Below are 18,979 nucleotides of genomic sequence, written 5' to 3' on the forward strand. Positions count from 1 at the left end.
CTGAGCCGAAGGCAGTCGCTTAACCAACTGAGCCACCCAGGCGCCCTCTACAAACATTTTGATAACTTCCTTCCAGCCTCTCTTTTTTAATACATGAAGCCTTTTTTATCCATATGTGAGATTTTTTTTTTTTAAAACTTGGCTATAATCACACTACATCTAAACTTTTTTTTTTTTAAACTTTATTTATTTGACAGAGAGAGACACAGCAAGAGAGGGAACACAAGCAGGGGGAGTGGGAGAGGGAGAGGGAGAAGCAGGCTTTCCGCCGAGCAGGGAGCCCGATGCGGGGCTCGATCCCAGGACCCTGGGATCATGACCCGAGCCGAAGGCAGACGCTTAACGACTGAGCCACCCAGGCGCCCCTACATCTAAACTTTTAGTGAAAATTATCTCATGGGTATTTTTCATGTTATTAAACACACAACTGTTATTGTAAAGTTAAGCTCTGATCATATTAATTATATTTCAAAAATTTCCAAACTTCCTCCCATTCCTATCATATAAATTTCAAATTCCTTAGTTTGGCATTCACGGCCCTGTATAATCTACTGAAGTGTTTTTAGTTTTGTTTTGTTTTTAAGATTTTATTTTTATGTAATCCCTACACCCAATATAGGGTTCAAACTCACAATCCTGAGATCAAGAGTTGCACACTCCATTAACTGAGCCCGCCAGGCGCCCCTATTGCAGTGTGTTTTATCTCCCATTTTTCCATACCCTAGCCCCCACCCCAATACATATTCTTAGCATATGGGATCTTCATTGCTTCAACGCTTCCTACACACATTCTAAAGGACACATCAATTTTGATTGGTCTGTGCTTAAACTGAACTCTTCTTTCACTCCCAAACCTACTTCCAACACCCCCCACCCTCCCTCTACCCAAGTTCCACCATCACTGGCTCAGGGCAAATACCTTGGAGTTATATATTACTCCTTTTTTTCTCACATGACCCACATCTCATCTATCAGCAACTTCAATAGGTTTTGCCTTGGAATATCTATCGTGAACCCAAACACTTTTCAGCATCTGCCCCTTGACCTCCCAAATTCAAATCGCCTATATTTCTCACCCATGCAAATATAATAGCCTATATCTAGACCTCCCTGCTTTTCACTCTGGTCTCTATGCACACTGCTTCCTTTTTTTTTTAAAGATTATTTATTTATTTGACAGAGAGAGACAGTGAGAGAGGGAACACAAGCAGGGTGAGTGTGAGAGGGAGATGCAGGCTTCCTGATGAGCAGGGAGCCCACCCTGGGATCATGACCTGAGCCGAAGGCAGACGCTTAATGACTGAGCCACCCAGACGCCCCATCACACTGCTTCCAATACAGGAGCCAAAGAGTCCTTTAGAAAAGTAAATTTTTAAAAAAGATTTTATTTATTTATTTGAGAGGGAGGGGAAGAAGCAGACTCCCTGCTGAGCAGGGAGACTGACAAAGCCTCGAATCCAAGACCCTGGGATCATGACCTGAACCGAAGGCAGATGCTTAACTGACTGAGCCACCCAGGCACCCAGCATTGGGATTTTTAAAAAGCTCCCCCAGGTGATTCTAATGTCCAGCCAGGACTGAGAACCACCAAGGCTCTGGTCAACTCTTGACCAGGAATCCTATCTCTAGAAATCTATCCTTTAAAAAAAAATTACTAATAGATAATCTGAATAGGCCTCTATAAAAGAAATTGAATCAATAACTAATAACTTTCCAAAACAGAAAGCACCAGGCCCAGATGGGTTCACTGGCAAATTCTACCAAACATTTAAGGAAGAAATTATACCAGTTGTCTAGAATCTCTTTCAGAAGACAGAAGCAGAAGGAATACATCCCAACTATTCTTATGAGGCCAGCATTACCCTAATACCAAAACCAGACAAAAACATTACAAGAAAAGAAAAAAACTACAGATCAAATCTCTCATGAACATAGATGCAAAAATCCTCCACAAAATATTAATAAATTGAATCCAACAATGTATAAAAATTATACATCATGACCAGGTGAGAATTATCCCAGGTATGCAAGCTGGTTTAACATTCAAAAATCAATTAATATAATCCATCATATCAACAGGCTAAAGAAGAAAAATCACATGATGATATCAACAGATGCAGAAAAAAACTTTTGACAAAATCCAGCACCCATTCATGATACAAACTCACAGCTCCTAGGAATAGAGAGGTACTTCTTCACCTTGATAAAGAACATCTACCTAAAACCTATAGCTAATATCATACTTAATGATGAGAAACTCAGTTTTCCCACTAAGATGAGGAACAAGGTAAGGATGTCCCTTCTAGCCACTGTTTTCAATATTGTACTGGAAGTTCTAGCTGATATAATAAGACAAGAAAAGGAAATAAAAGATATACATATTGGGAAGGAAGAAACAAAGCTGTATTTGTTCACAGATGACATGACTGCCTATATGGAGAATTTAAAAGAATCAACAACAAAAAGTCCTAGAATTAATAAGCAATTGTAGGGGCGCCTGGGTGCCTCAGTCGTTAAGCATCTGCCTTCAGCTCAGGTCATGATCCCAGGGTCCTGAGATCGAGCCCTACATTGGGCTCCCTGCTCGGCCAAGAGCCTGCTTCTTCCTCTCCCACTCCCCCTACTTGTGTTCCCTCTCTCGCTATGTATCTCTCTGTCAAATCAATAAATAAAAAATCTTAAAAAAAAAAAATAAGCAACTGTAGTAAGGTTGCAGGATACAAGATTAATATACCCAAGTGAATCACCTTCCTATATACTAGGCAAGCGGAACAAATGGAATTTGAAATTACCATTTACATTAGCAGCCCCCTCCAAAATGAAATATTTATTTATTTTTGATATGAAATATCATATAAACAGATCTAAATGAGAAAAACTCCAAAACTCCAATGAAAGCTATCAAAGAACTAAATGTTCATGTATAGGAAGATTCGATATTGTCAAGATGCCAGTTCTTCCCAACTTGATCTGTAGAGTGAACACAATGCCAATAAAAATTCCAGCAACTTATTTTGTGGATATCAACAACCTGATTCTAAAGTTTATATGGAGAGACAAAAGACCCAGAATAGCCAACTCAATATTGAAGGAGAAGACAAAGTCAGAGAGGATTGACAATACCCAAACTCAAGAGTGTGGTATTGGTGAAAGAATTGACAAAAAGGTCAATGGAACAGAATAGAGAACCCAAAATAGACCCACATAAATATAACCAACTGATATTTTTTTCTTTAAAATATGGAATGCTTCATGAATTTGCGTGTCATCCTTGCACAGGGGTCATGCTAATCTTCTCTGTTTTGTTCCAATTTTAGTATATGTGCTCCCGAAATGAGCACTATAGCCAACTGATTTTTAATAAAAGAGCAGAGGCAATACAATGGAGCAAAGATATTCTTTTAATAAATGGTGCTGGAACAACTGGACATCTATCCACCAAAAAAGGAATCTAGATATAGGCCTACAGTCTTCACAAAAACTAACTCCAAATGGATCACAGACCAAAATATAAAACTCAAAACTACAAAACTCCTAGAAGAAAACACAGGAAAAACCCTAAATGACCTTATAAGGTCATGACTTTGCAGAAGGAACACCAAAGGTATGATCCATGAAAGAAATAATTAATAAGTTGGACTTCATTAAAATTAAAAACTTCTGCTCTGCAAAAGACAATGTCAAGAGAATGAGGAGGCAGGCTACAGATTATGATAAAGTATTTACAAAAGATACATCTGATAAAGGACTGTTGTCCAAAATATGTAAACTCTTGGGGTGCCTGGGTGGCTCAGTTGGTTAAGCGTCTGCCTTTGGCTCGGGTCATGATCCTGGGGTCCTGGGATAGAGCTACGCATAGATCAGGCTCCTTGCTCAGCAGGGTGTCTGCTTTTCCCTTTCCCTCTGCCTGCCTGGGCTCTCTCTCCCTGTCAGATAAATAAATAAAATCTTTAAAAAAAACAAAAACAAAAACAAAAACAAAAAAACCCCAGAATATATAAACTTAAAGCTCAACAATATGAAAATTAACAATCTGATTAAAAAATGGGCAAAAATCCTGAACAGACACCTCACCAAAGAATATATACAGATGGCACATAAGTATATGAAAAGTTGCTCAACATCATATGTCATCAGGGAAATGAAAATTAACATAAAGATGAGATATCACATGTATAGGAAAAACCTTATAGTCCTCCTATATGTTTATCCTTTACTCTCACATGACTACCATACTCACATTGCTTCTGACACCAGATGTGTGGGTTTTTTTTCCCCCATGCCAAGCAATTCTGCAACACCACATGGGTGTCCTGCAATTTACCTCAATTCTCACACTCTCTACTTAGAGATAGTGTCAGATCCCACAGGTTAAGGGCTCACTCCCACAAGACTTCCCTCCACTTCAGATGCTAATCACAAGTAGTAGTCCCAGGTTACCCAGAACTCTGTCCAATTGTCTACAGGTCAGAGGTTCCCATGACCTCCTCCTTCCCAGATTCGATTAATTTGCTAGTTCACAGATCTCAGGAATACAGTTCCTTATGCTTACCAGTTTATTAAAGGATATGATAAAGGCCAGATGATCAGCCAGACGAAGAGATACATAGGGCAAGATCTGGGAGGGTTCCAAGCTTTTGTCCCTGTGGAGTTGGGGTGTATCACCCTCCTGGCACGTGGATGTGTTTACCCACCTGGAAGCTCCCCAACCATCATGGAGGCATTAAATATTAAGTCCATTTTCATCCCCTCTCCCCTCTTTCCAGAATGGGAGGACAGGGCTGAAAATTCCAAGCTTTGAATCATGGTCTTTCTAGTGAGCAGACCCACACAGGAGCCATCCAGGAACCCACCCAGAGTCACCTCCTTCGAACAAAAGACACTCCTATCACCCAGGAAATTCCAAGGGACTTAAGATCCCTATGTCAGGAACCTGGGTCAAAGATCAAATATTAGAACAAAAGATGCTCCTAGTGCTCTTATCACAGGAAATTACAGGGGTTTAGGAGCTGTGTGCCAGAAACCAGGTGCAGAGACCAACATAATATTTCTTCTGTTATTTCACACCACTACACACCTATTAGAACAGCCAATATCCAGAACACGGACAACGCCAAATGCTATAATGCTATGGAGTAACAGGAATTTTCCTTCATTACTGGTGGGAACACAAAATGGTAGAGACACTTTGAAGACTAGTCTGGCAGTTTCTTACAAAACTAAATACATTCTTACCATAATTCCAGTAATTGTGCTCCTTGGCATTTACCCAAATGAACTGAAAACATGTCCATACAAAAACCTGCATGTGGATGTTCACAGCAGCTTTATTTATAATTGCAAAAACTTGGAAAAAAACTAAGATGTCCTTCAGTTGGTGAATGGATAAACTATGCTTCATCCAGACAAGGAGGAAACTTAAATTCGTATTCCTAAGTTAAAGAAGCCACTATGAAAAGGCTACAGGGCGCCTGGGTGGCTCAGTTGGTTAAGCGACTGCCTTCGGCTCAGGTCATGATCCTGGAGTCCTGGGATCGAGTCCCACATCGGGCTCCCTGCTCAGCAGGGAGTCTGCTTCTCCCTCTGACCCTCTTCCCTCTCATGCTCTCTGTCTCTCATTCTCTCTCTCGCAAATAAATAAAAAAATCTTAAAAAAAAAAAAAGAAAAGGCTACATATTATACAATTTGAACTACGAGACATTCTGGAAGATGCAAAACTATGGAAAGAGTAAAAAGATCAGTGGTTGCCAGGGGCTAGGGGGGAAGGACAGATGAATAGATGGAGCACAGAGGATTTTTAGGGCAGTGAAACAACTCTGTGTGATACCATAGTGGTGGATACATGTAATGATACATTTGTCAAAATCCATAAAATGTATAACACCAAGGGTGAACCTAGTGCAAACCATGGCCTTTGGGTGATAATGGTAATAATGGGACAATGATTAGAACAAATGTGCCCTTTGGTGCAGGACATCCATGGTGGGGATGAGAGTGGGGGAGGTTGTGCATGTGTGGGGACAGGGAATATATGAGAACGCTCTGCACTTTTTGCTTAGTTTTTCTCTGAACCTAAAAAATAAGTTTATTGATTTAAAAAAATTACTTATGCATAGGAATATACAAGGGGTTATTTATGGGGCACCTGGGTGGCTCAGTTGGTTGGGTGTCTGACTCTTGATTTCAGCTCAGGTCATGATCTCAGGGTCATGGAATGGAGCCCCGCATCCAGCTCTGAGCTCAATGTGGAGTCTGCTTGGGATTCTCTCTCTCCCTCTGCCTCTGCCCTCCCTTCCCCCACTCATGCTCTCTCTTGTGCTCTCTCTCAATAAATCTTCAAAAAACCCACAAAGGGTTATTTATGATAGCAAAAATGTGTAAACAATCTTACAGTCCGAGGGCAGGGAAATAGTTATGTGAATTACATCCCACAGCCACTCAGCTCTATCTGTGAAACATTTATAATGAGCAGGGCAAATGCTGAGAAATTGAAAAAAAGCAGCTATCTATACTTGTACAAACGGAATGATAAGATTATATATTGCAAAAAGCCTAGGAGGATAACATGCTGAAATGTTAGCAGTGAGTTATCTTTAGGTTTTAAATTTTGTTTTTATAAATGTGTGTTCTTTTTATTGTAAAACTCATGATAAAAAACTTAAAAATACAGAAATGGATAGCAAACAGAAATCACCCATAACTCCATTATCTGCCGGTAACAGAGGTCACCTTCAATTGTGAGAGAGTGGGTGATTTTCTTTTCTTTCTGTGTTCTCTTATTTGTAGACTTCCTACTGTTAGTAGAAAATTTAATACTTTATTTTTATTTTTACCTTTTTTAAGATTTTATTTATTTATTTTTGATGTAGTGTTCCATGATTCATACACCCAGTGCTCCATTCAGTACATGCCCTCTTTAATACCCATCACCAGGCTAACCCATCCCCCCACCCCCCTCCCCACTAAACCCTCGGTTTGTTTCTCAGAGTTCATAGTCTCTCATGATTCGTCTCCCCCTCTGATTTCCCCCCCTTCATTTTTCCCTTCCTGCTATCTTCTTCCTTTTTTTTAACATATAATGTATTGGGGCGCCTGGGTGGCTCAGTTGTTAAGCGGCTGCCTTCGGCTCAGGTCATGATTCCAGGGTCCTGGGATCGAGCCCCGCATCGGGCTCCCTGCTCGGCAGGAAGCCTGCTTCTCCCTCTCCCACTCCCCCTGCTTGTGTTCCCTCTCTCACTGTGTCTCTGTCAAATAAAAAAAAAAAAATCTAACATATAATGTATTATTTGTTTCAGAAGTACAGGTCTGTGATTCAACAGTCTTACACAGGATTTTATTTTTAAGTGATCTCTACACCCAACATGGGGCTCAAACACACAACTAGAGATCAAGAGTCACATGCTCTTCCAACTGAGCCAGCCAGGTGCCCCTCTTTAAAATAATCCTCCAGGGCGCCTGGGTGGCTCAGTCGGTTAAGCGTCTGACTTTTGGATTCGGCCAGGGTCATGATCTTGGGGTCCTAAGATTGAGCCCCGCATTGGGCTCTATGCTCAGCAGAGAGTCTGCTTGTTCCTCTCCCTCTGCTTCTCTCCCTGCTCTCTCTCTCTAGAATAAATAAATAAAATCTTAAAAAATACTACTACTAATAATCCTTGTAGGGGCGCCTGGCTGGCTCATTCAGTGGAGCGTGTGCCTCTTGATCTTGGGGTTTTGAGTTTGAGACCCACATGCGGTGTGGTGTTTGCTTAAAATTTAAAAAAAAATTTTTAAATAAATAAATAAATAAATAAAAATAATCCTTTTCAGGCATCAGTTCGAAGGCCACCATCAGCCTCTCCACGGAATCTTCCAAATCCTCCATTTGAATGGATCTCTCATCCCTAGCTACAATGATTTGTGTCTGTTTTAGCTCAGGACACAGCTTACTCTGTGTGCTTACTAATTGCGTACTTGCATTTCCTTCTCTCCTTGCAGGCAGAGACAAGTCTTACCTTTTCTATATCCTAGCTCTGTATCTAGAAATTTACTGATTAAATGTCTCTGCCATGTTCCCCTGTCATGTCCCTGCCAGCATATTTGTGTGCCCTCTCCCCAGCCAACTCGGTGGATGCTCAAAGAGGATCCGTCTTCTTTTAGGGGAGCTGGATGGCCTGAATCTCTCCCAGCTTCCTAGCTTGAATTTGTTCTCTCTCTCCCTCCCACAGACCAGGACACAAAGGGCGGGGCATTTTCTCCAGAAGGGCCCCAGTCATAATGCACCTTTGTATGAAGCAGCAACCTTTGCACTGGCTCCAATGAGTATTTTCAGAGACATCCGTTTATCAGATTAACTAGCTGGCACTGACATGCAGAGCCTGACCCTGGGACAGCAATAGAGGCAAACTAAGGTGGGCTGCTGAGTGGGTAGCAGAGCAAAGATCTGGCTGGTGGGGAGCAGTATGAGTGTTCTGGGGTAGATGAGGCAGACTGGGGGCAAGACAGGTAAGGGGGCAGAGATTAGGTTGGGGCAGCACTGACTTAGGAGGCCATGAAAATACCAAAAGGGATGGGAGGATCTCCTTTTTTTTTTTTTTTACCAAAGCACTTAGAGCCATAGTGTGAGCTGAAAACCAGGAGCAGCATGAGAATCTGGCTGGACACCAAGAACAGCCTCAGTCTATTGTTTTAGGATTTCAGGTGATCATTTCTTTTCTGTCCCTAAGGATGGCCATATCCACAATTATATAGCACTTACACTGTGTCACTGGCCTATGCTTTTTATTATATTAACTTGATCAATCTAAAAACCAGGGGAGAGGTATTATTATCTTTATGTTACAGATGAGGAAACTGGCACGAAAAGATGAAGGAATTTGCCCAAGTTCCCACAGCCAGACATGGACAATCTAGAGTGTGGAATCCATCAGAACCTGCGCTTGGCCCTGCTGGTGGCTCCCCAAGTGCTGAGAGGACACAGTGAAATCTGCCCTTCCAGGATCAGGCCCCCCCAAGGCCTCTGCTCAACCCTTTCACTTTTCCTTTCTCGTTCTACAGGAGGAAGCAAAAGGGCTGGAAAGTCTGTAGCACTGAGGTGTATTTTTACTTGCCTTCAGGGGCAGTTTAGAGGTGACCAAGAAACAAGCTCTTAAAAAAAAAAAAAAAAGGAGATCCTCCCATCCCTAACTGTGTAGTATTCAATAGCTCCTTCTGGGGACGCCTGGGTGGCTCAGTCGGTTGGGCGTCTGCCTTTGGCTCAGGTCATGATCCCAGGGTCCTGGGCTTGAGCCCTGTATTGGGTTCCTTGCTCAGCGGGGAGCCTGCAACTCCCTCTGCTTGTGCTCTCTCTCTCTGACAAATAAATAAATAAAATCTTTAAAAAAAAAAAGTTCCCTCTGTCTGTCAGCCCACCCAATTGCTGAGTTTAATTTAGCCTTGCAAATAACCTCTAAGCACGTCCTGGAGCTGAGAGAAGTTCAGGCATTTAAAAAATACTTATTGTAGGGGCATCTGGGTGGCTCAGTTGGTTAAGCGTCTGACTCTTGGTTTTCAGCTCAGGTCATGAGTCCAGGGTCCTGGGATCCTGCCCCTCGTCAGGCTCTGTACTCAGCACGGAGTCTGCCACTCCCCCCTTTCCTCTGTTCCTCCCCTTACTCGTGTACACACACTCTCTCTCAAATAAATAAATAAATAAATAAATAAATAAAATACTTACTGTATACCTACTATGTGCCAAGCACTGGTCTAAGTGCCAAAATAATTTTTTTTGGCTGAAAGGATTATTATAGTCAACAAGATGGCAGAAAAATTTGAAGGTCTCCTCAAGCAGAGATGGAACACATGGGACTACTGAGGTGCCTCCCCTCTGCTCCGGGGCCCAGGCCTTCCCAAGAAGAGCAGCCATAGGAACAGGTCGGGAGTGGCTGATGTCAAAGATGTCTCCAAGGCAGAAGGTGCTTAATAGAGGGCTTTTGGGTCCCAGACACTGTGTCACCACAAGATGTAAGAGGCCTAGATCCCCAAGTCACTGCTTGGAGGTTAGGAAGTGAAAAAAGCTGTCTGAATTTATGTAACCCTGTTACAATACAGTCTGTTGTATTGGGAGAATGACAGACAACAGTGCTAGTTTGTTTGGTGGAGCTGGGGAAATGGGCTCCCCCTGGTCTGGGAGGCTATCCCTAAATTGGTCAGTCTCCTCCCCACAGGGCTCATTCAAGGTCTCCTGAAGCACCTTGTTTGAATTTCTACAATGGCACTTCTAGTGGATGTTTTGGGGTCAGTCTTCTATTGGGTGGTGAGCTCCTTAAGGGTAGGGCTTAATATAAGCCCATCACTCGGGTGCTCAAGAAACTGAGATGATTCAGTGGGGAGAAAGGAGGAACAATGTACCTTTGGACAGAACGTCTAAACCGATGGTAAGATACCCAAGTGGTCCTCCTCCACCAGCATTTTAAATAAGGTCTTCAAGGTCAGGTAATACGTTAGAGTGTGATTTAGGCCATCAGAAAAGTGTCAACATTGAGAACTCTAATAGCAGGGGAGATCCTGTAGATCAAGATCATGGTAGCAAGGCACTGCGCCGAACTCTTTTCAACTTTTTTTTTTTTAATTTTCTTTTTTTTAGAGAGAGAGTGAGGGGGGAGGGGCAGAGGAAGAGGGAGAGAGAGAATTCCAAGCAGACTGCCCACTGAGCACAGAGCCCCATGCAGGGCTCGATCTCATGATCTCAAAATCATGACCTGAGCAGAAAGCAAGAGTCGGACACTGAACTGACTGAGCCACCCAGGCACCCCTCATCATTATTTTACTCCATTCTCAGAGCAACCCCAGGAAGTAGTGATTATTATTGCAACTTCAAAGATGAGGAAGCTGAGACTCAGGTTATATATGGTCACATTCTGGTAAGTTGAGGAGCTAGAACTCAGATAAAAGCAAGAGCAACACAATAAGCATAATCATAAACATAAAGAGGGGCTCCTGCGTGGCTCAGTCGGTTAAGTGTCTGCCTTCGGCTCAGGTCATGGTCCCAGGGTCCTGGGATCGAGCCTTGCATCGGGCTCCCTGCTCCGTGGGAAGCCTGCTTCTCCCTCTCCCACTCCTCCTGCTTGTGTTCCCTATCTCGCTGTCTCTCTCTATCAAATAAATAAATAAAATCTTTAAAAAAATCATAAACATAAAGACAGTGAATTACTATTTATTGAATACTTAGGATGCCCCATATAATTTAGTACCCTTTTTTTTTAAAGATTTTATTTATTTATTTGAGAGAGAGAATGAGATAGAGCATGAGAGGGGGAGGGTCAGAGGGAGAAGCAGACTCCCTGCCGAGCAGGGAGCCCGATGCGGGACTTGATCCAGGGACTCCAGGATCACGACCTGAGCCGAAGGCAGTCGCTCAACCAACTGAGCCACCCAGGCGCCCTAGTACTTTTTTTTTTTTTTAAAGTAAACTTTACGCCCTACATGAGGCTTGATACTCTGGACTCCAAGATCAAGAAGAATCACATGCTCAACCAATTGAGCCAGCCAGACGCCTCTAATTTAGTACTTTTATACACTTACATCTTGTAGCCATCCTATGAAACAGTATCTACAAATGCAAAAGTATAGTTCTAGTAATCAGCTAAGCTCTTAACCACTATGGCTTTAAGTAAACTTTGGGGGACACTCACTATTAAAGGGCTAGAAAGACAATAATTTGCAAAAACACTTTACAGCTTTAAAAATGATTTCACATATCTTATATCACTTGATGCTCACAACGTGGTGAAGGGGGATGGGCAAGGCAAGTGTTTTGACACTCAGTTGAAAGATGAGGAACCTAAGACTCCAAGATACAGTCAATATTAGAATGGTCTTCCGACCTCTAATCCAAGCCTCATTAAAAGCACAGGTAGAAAAGAAATAATACATAGAAAGGCTGAATGTTAAATGATGGAAATAATATAATAAATATTAACTGAAAGGAAGTTTATGCCAAATATTTTTTTAAGATTATTTATTTATTTACTTGAGAAAGAGAGACAGAGATAGCGAGAGAGAGCATGGGCAGGGAGGAGAGGGAGAAGCAGGCTCCCCGCAGAGCAGGGAGCCTGACACAGGGGTGGATCCTGGGATTCCAGGATCATGAACTGAGCCGAAGGCAGACGCTTAACCGACTAAGCCACCCATGCGCCCCAGTTTATGCCAAATATTAACATGGGATAAAACAGATGCTAAGGCAGGGGTGCCTGGATGGCTCAGTTGGTTAAGCGTCTGCCTTTGGCTCAGGTCATGGTCCTGGAATCCTGGGATCCAGCCCCACATCTGGCTCCCTGCTCAACTGGGAGTCTGCTTCTCCCACTCCCTCTGCTCCTCCCCCTCCCCCTGCTCATGCTTACTCTTTCTCTCTTGCTCGCTCACTCTCTCTCTCAAATAAATAAATGAAATATTTTTTAAAAAATAGATGCTAAGGCAAAAGGCATTATAAAAGATAGTCACCATATGATGATTTGAAAATCTGCTACAATAATAATTTGTTTGCTAGAATAATACAGTAATTCTAAATCTGTATATCCCAAGTAAGAAAAGCTTCAAAATACATAAAGCTAAACCTGACAAAACTATAAGGAGAAATTGATAAATCCACATCTGGGCAAGAGAGTTTTAATACATCTTTTTCAATAATTGATTAGATCAAGGGGCATCTTGGTGGCTCAGTTGGTTAAGCATCTGTCTTTGGCTCAGGTCATGATCTCGGGGTCCTGGGATTGAGCCCTGGGTCAGGCTCCCTGCTCAGCGGGGGAGTCTGTTTCTCCCTCTCCTTCTGCCTCTCTCCCCCCACCTTCCCCCACTCATGCTCTCTCTCTCAAGTAAATAAAATCTTTAAAAAATAATAATTGATCGGGGCGCCTGGGTGGCTCAGTCATTGGGCGTCTGCCTTTGGCTCAGGTCATGATCCCAGGGTCCTGGGATCGAGCCCCACATCGGGCTCCCTGCTCAGCGGGAAGCCTGCTTCTCCCTCTCCCACTCCCCCTGCTTGTGTTCCCCCTCTCACCGTGTCTCTCTCTGTCAAATAAATAAATAAACTCTTTAAAAATAAATAAATAAATGAAAATAATAATTGATAGATCAAGCAGACAAAAAATAGTATATGTATGTATGTGTATAGATATCAAGCTTGTTAAATAAATATGTATAGTGTATGTGTATTGGAGAACACACATTCTTTCTGAGCATACAGATTTACTACATATTAGGTCATAAGGCAAGTCTCAAAACATTTCAAAAAAATGTGTGTTATAAAGACTGTATTAACTGACCCAAATGGAATTAACTTAGAAATTATGATCACCAACAAAATTTCCGCCCATGTGGAAATTTTAAAACACACTTCCAAATAACTTAGAGGTCAAAGAAAAAATCTTCATGGAAATTTTTTAAGAACTAGAACTAAATGAAAATCAAAATGCTCTATTGTAAATCTTATGGGATGCCTACACTCAGACCCAGCTTTTCCACTTCAAGATACCTACCCAAGAGAAATGAAAGTTTATGCCCACAAAAGACTTGTACAAGGATGTTCACAGTTGCTTTATTCATAATAGTGAAAACCTGGAAATAATCCAAATGTGCATCAACAGAGAATGAATAAGACAATAGTGTATATCCATCTGTAAATTGGAATGAACTCGGTAATTAAAAGGAACAAATTAATACATGCAACATGTACTGAGTGACAGAAGCCAAACACAAAAGAGTATATACTGTATGGTTCCACTTAGATGAACTTCTAGCCAAGTATATTTCTAAACTGACTAACTCTGGTGGTGAAGGGTAGACCGATCCATAATGAACCCCATGACCATGGAACTTTCTAGAATGATGGAAATGTCCTATATCTCAATTTGGATGATGGCAACATGGGCATTTACATTTGCCAAAACTAAAAAAACTGAAGATTTTAAGATCTGTACGTACATAATTTGTATGATATGTATATTCAATAAGGAAAAAACCATATAGGATGCAACTAAAAAACACAGGGAAGTATATAGTCTTAAGCGTACATATTAGAAAAGAAAACAGATCCCAAATTGATCAACCAAGCTCAGAAGTTAGGAAGTTAAAAAAAGAGCAGCAGAATTAATCCTAAGAAAACAGAAAGGAGAAAGCAATAAAATAAGAGCAAAAATTAATGAAATGGAAAATAAATAGTAGAGAAAATCAAGAAAGTCAAAAGTCGTATGCTCAAAGGACTAATAAAATAGACAAAACTTAGGTAGTATTGATCAAGAACAAAGATATAAATAAACAATGTTAGAGATTTTAAAAGTGATATATTTAAGGCCATAGCTGAGTTTTTTTTAATTATTCATTCATTTATTTATTTGACAGAGAGAGCACAAGCAGGGGGAGTGGCAGAGAGGGAGAAGCAGACTCCCCGCTGAGCAGGGAGCCAGATGCAGGGCTCAATCCCAGGACCCTGGGATCGTGACCTGAGCTTAGGCAGATGCTTAACCAACGGAGCCACCCAGGCACCCCTGCAGCTGAGTTTTAAAAATGAGAACTATATGAACAACTTTATGCCAATAAATTTGAAGCAAATTGGACAATATTACAGAAAAATATAACTTACCAAAACTAATCCAAGAAGAAAGAGAAAAACTATATAGTCCCTATATAGTCCTATATGCAGAATAACAACGTATTTTATCACCCGAACCAGGACATCTTTAAAAGTGAAAGGGGGTATTATTAATAAATACGCCAGGGAATAGGCAAAACCTGGCATTAGCCCCAGGCAAACCAGGATGTGTAGTCATTTTACTTATAGCTGTAAACAAAATATAAAATCTTCCGACAAAGATGATACCAGGTCTAGAAGGTTTTCTAGGAATGCTTGACCAAACATTCACAAACACATCAATTCCAATTTTATGCCACTTTTTCTTAGAAATTAAAAAATAAAGAAACCCTCTCAACTTATTCAATGATATTAGTAAAATCCTAATTCCAAACCGGCCAAATATAGTATGAGAAAGAAAACTGACAGGTTAAATAATTTAGGAGCATAAATGCTGATCATGTTTTTTCAAAATATAACCAGACCAAACCAAACCCAGCAGTATATTAAAAAGATAATACAGGGGCACCTGGCTGGCTCAGTTGGTTAAGCAGCTGTCTTCAGCTCAGGTCATGATCTCAGGGTCCTGGGATAGAGCCCCACATCTGGTTCCCTGCTCAGCGGGGTGTCTGCTTCTCCCTCTCCCTCTGCTCCTCCCCCGCTCTCTCTCTCTCAAATAAATAAATAAAATCTTTTTAAAAAGAAATAAAAAATAAAAAGATAATATATCACATGACAATTCAATTTATCCCAGAAATGCAAAGAAAGTTTAACATTAAAATATTTATGTAATTTAGAGCATCCACAATGAAAAAAGAAAACACATAGTATCACTTCAATACATGCAGAAAAAGCATTTGATGAAATTCAACACCTGTTAAAAAGCATTTACCAAAAACCTATACCAATCGTTATTATTAGTAGGGAACCCTAAGAAGCACTTCCGGGGATATGGACGAATGGGCAAAGCGAGTGAAGGGGAGTGGGAGATATAAGATTCCAGTTATGGAATGAACAAGCCACACGAATAAAAGGCACAGCCCAGGGAACATAGTCAATGGCGGTGTAATAGCCTTGTATGGTGTCAGATGGTGGCCGCCCCCGTGGTGAGCACAGCATAACCTATAAACCTGTTAAGTCACTTGTTCTATACTTGAAATTAATGTAACATTGTGTGTCAACTATCCTTCAATTAAGAAAAATGGGGATGGGGGTGCCTGGGTGGCTCAGTTGGTTAAGCGACTGCCTTCGGCTCAGGTCATGATCCTGGAGTTCCAGAATCGAGTCCCACGTCGGGCTCCCTGCTCAGCAGGGAGTCTGCCTCTCTCTCTGACCCTCCTCCCTCTCATGCTCTCTGTCTCTCATTCTCTCTGTCTCAAATAAATAAAATCTTAAAAAAAAAAAAATGGGGATGGGCGACTGGCTGGTTAAGTCGGAAGAGCATGTGACTCTTGACCTCGGGTCCTGAGTTTGAGCCCCACAATTGGTGTAGAGATTACCAACAAATAAATAAATAAATAAATATATATATATATATATATATATATATATATGAAGAAGCGGCATTTCCTTCAAACTCAGAACACGTCAAGGAGGCCCGCTGTTCCTGCTTCTAGTTGACATTACATTGGCACAATAGCAGAAAGCAAAGGAAAATAAATTCAAGGTATAGATTAGAAAGAAACAATAACGTCATTAGTAATACACGGTATGATTGTTTGGCTAGAAGCCCTTCAAATCCATAAGTTACTAAAACTAATGAGAAGAATGATCAACAAAACAGTATGTCATAGTGTTTATTGGAGGGATGGCACTAAAAGGGAGACACAGGAAATGTCCATGGAATTGCTGATGTTGTATTTACATTGTAGGGTGGGTATCACAGGTTTAGTTTTATTACACTGCTTCATAATTTATATATATATTTATATATGTATTTATGTTCCTCTGGATCATATAATTCATTATTCAATTAAATGACTTTCTACTTTCTATATTACACATTTATTAGTTGTTCTGTTCTTTTACAATGCAAATGTCAAAATGTCTGTATTTGGAAGAAAAAAATGATTAAAGAAAGAAAAAACAAAAGCCGATAAACAGAGGCTGGATGGGTTTGATGGATGGGCTGGTGGGTGGCAGGGAGGGTGGTTAATAAGGCCAAGTCCAATTAACGTCAGGACAAGGGCTCAGTCAAGGACTGAGAAGAGGCTGGGAGACTGGGGGGGTCGGGGTGGGGGGAAGACCGATAGCAGTGACCTTTAAGAGGGCAGTTTTTATAGGCTGGCAGGAGGCGGGGCCCAAAAGCAGAGGGTTAAATCATGAATGAATAAATAGCAAAAAACTGGAAACCACCCAAAGACCTAACAATCAGGGCCTGGTTAAACAACCATAGCACCATTCATAGAAGAAATGATGCTGTGTCCACACACAGACGGGCTTACAAAATTAGGTGACGTAAAAAATTTCAGGACACAAGATAGCATTTGTGCCGATTACAATCATGAAAGGACATGCGTGTGCGGTGAGGAGCAGACAGGATTGGACAAGATCGAGTCCTGTTTGCGGATGCTGTTTTAAGGCTAGGGGATTTTTTTTTTTTTTCCTTTTTGGGAATGCTGGCCATCAACAAACAAAAACATGTCATGTTTCTTTAAAACCCACAGAATGGCTGTTGAAGAGATGGACGCAGCAAGTGAAGGCCACTCGGTGGAGAAATATGTCGGTGCCAGGAAGGAATGAGATGGCAGAGCAGCTGGGGGAGTGTGAAGGGCTTTGGGCAGCAGCTGGTGGTGGGGAGGGGAGGGAGAGGCCGTCTGTTTCCTTGACTGCCTCTGTTTCTTTTTTTAATTAAAAAATTAATAATCTTCCTTTTAACAAATTCAAACGGTCGAGAAGTGTGCTTGTGTGGGGGTGTGGATGGGTAGGGGGGTTGTGTAGAGAGAGAGCCCTCAGCCCCATCCCTACTTCCCACTGTTAATAGTTGAGGGTAGCTCTCCAGAGCTGTACCACCTTCTATTATATGCAGCTCACTGGTTTTTAATTACAGAGGGAGATAGGCTTTCTCAAGTATAGCGTTAGAGGAACGAAATGGGGAGATGTCCCATCCTCCAGAGCTGACTTCTGTTGGAAAGTGTCCTTCCAGACTGTTTTGTCTGTGTGCGTGTAAATGCCTATATATATTCACGTATGGCTTTATGGTTGGTTGTTTTTACAAAAGCAGGAACATTTTCTACCCATCGTGGAGCGGTTTCACTCTACAATATGTCGTGATGGATCACTCCCAAGTCACCACATAGAGATTAACCTCATGCTTGAATAGCTGCCTAATACCCCACAGCATACAGATGAAAGGTAAGCTTCAGAGAACACAGGCGCATCGCTTTCCCTACGATGGGCAGGGAAGGAGACACAGAGACAAAAGATTCAAGATGGCAGGAGGCATTGCTTGGAGGCGGACCGGTCCTGGGAGCCGGAAGCAAGCAAACAGAGGGGGTCTTCTTTCTGCCCTCTTCTCTTAAGCCAGAGTCCCATCCAAATCTAGCTAAACAACACAAAACTGCACGGGGGAGGGTTATGATTTGAGCCCGAGTGATAAGGCCGCCGCTGGGGACCCAACTTCCTTGAGTGACCTGTTCTTCCCCTGGCGGTGGCTAGGCTGAGCCCACTTATCAGAAATCTTAAGGGGGGCCCCAGAACAGCAGTTCTATAAGTGGGTTCCCTGAGCCAGCAGAAGCAGCATCAACTAGGGGACCAACCAGACAGGCAAATTCTCGGGTCCTGGGTCCTACTGAATCAGAATCTTGGGGAGTGAGTTGTAGCAATCCCTGGTTGAGGAGTCCTCCAGGGGGATGCAGATGTAGGGAAGGCAACTTTGAATACCTTTGTTCTAGAATGAGGCTTTGAGTTTGACCTGCCCCACCCCAGTCTCCTAGGAGAGGCAGAGAAGTCAGCCCAGAAGAGGATGGGTTGGCCAACTTCACAGTTGGGTCTTCTGTGAGTTTAGACACTGTTGGCAAAGTCAGCGAGCGACCTAGGTAGTCCCTGGTGCTGCCCTCCCCACCCTATGACACCACCTCCATTTCACCACCTCCCCTTCTTAAAAAAACAAAACAAAGCAAAACACCACAACAGAAAGGGAGGGTGGCAGTGCAACCCACCGCCTTCCACTTTCCCTTAACAGCGTCCCCTCCCAGTTTAAGTAACCCCTCCCCTGGGGCACTGCCCTTCAAGGATGGAGGGCGGAGGAGGCAGAGGGGAGAGCTGCTTTGAAAGTTGGGGAGGAAATGGGATGTGGCTTCAGTGTGGCTGGGTTGGGGGAGGGAGTTGGAGGGAGAAGAGAAAGGGAGAGGAAGAATGTCCTCATTTCACCCAGCTGCTTCTGCCTGCACCTGTTC

At 42.2% G+C, this 18,979-nt stretch overlaps 1 non-coding gene across 1 annotated transcript; it reads right to left on the minus strand.

Moving 5' to 3' along the window:
* Window positions 1-3,234: 3,234 nt before the first annotated feature.
* On the minus strand, window positions 3,235-3,341 carry LOC118001652. The gene has a single exon (XR_004676762.1). It is a non-coding gene; the product is annotated as a U6 spliceosomal RNA (small nuclear RNA).
* Window positions 3,342-18,979: the final 15,638 nt, after the last annotated feature.

Source organism: Mirounga leonina, unplaced genomic scaffold (genome assembly GCF_011800145.1).
Source record: "Mirounga leonina isolate KUSES-001 unplaced genomic scaffold, KU_Mleo_1.0 Mir_53, whole genome shotgun sequence".
NCBI lineage: Eukaryota > Metazoa > Chordata > Mammalia > Carnivora > Phocidae > Mirounga > Mirounga leonina.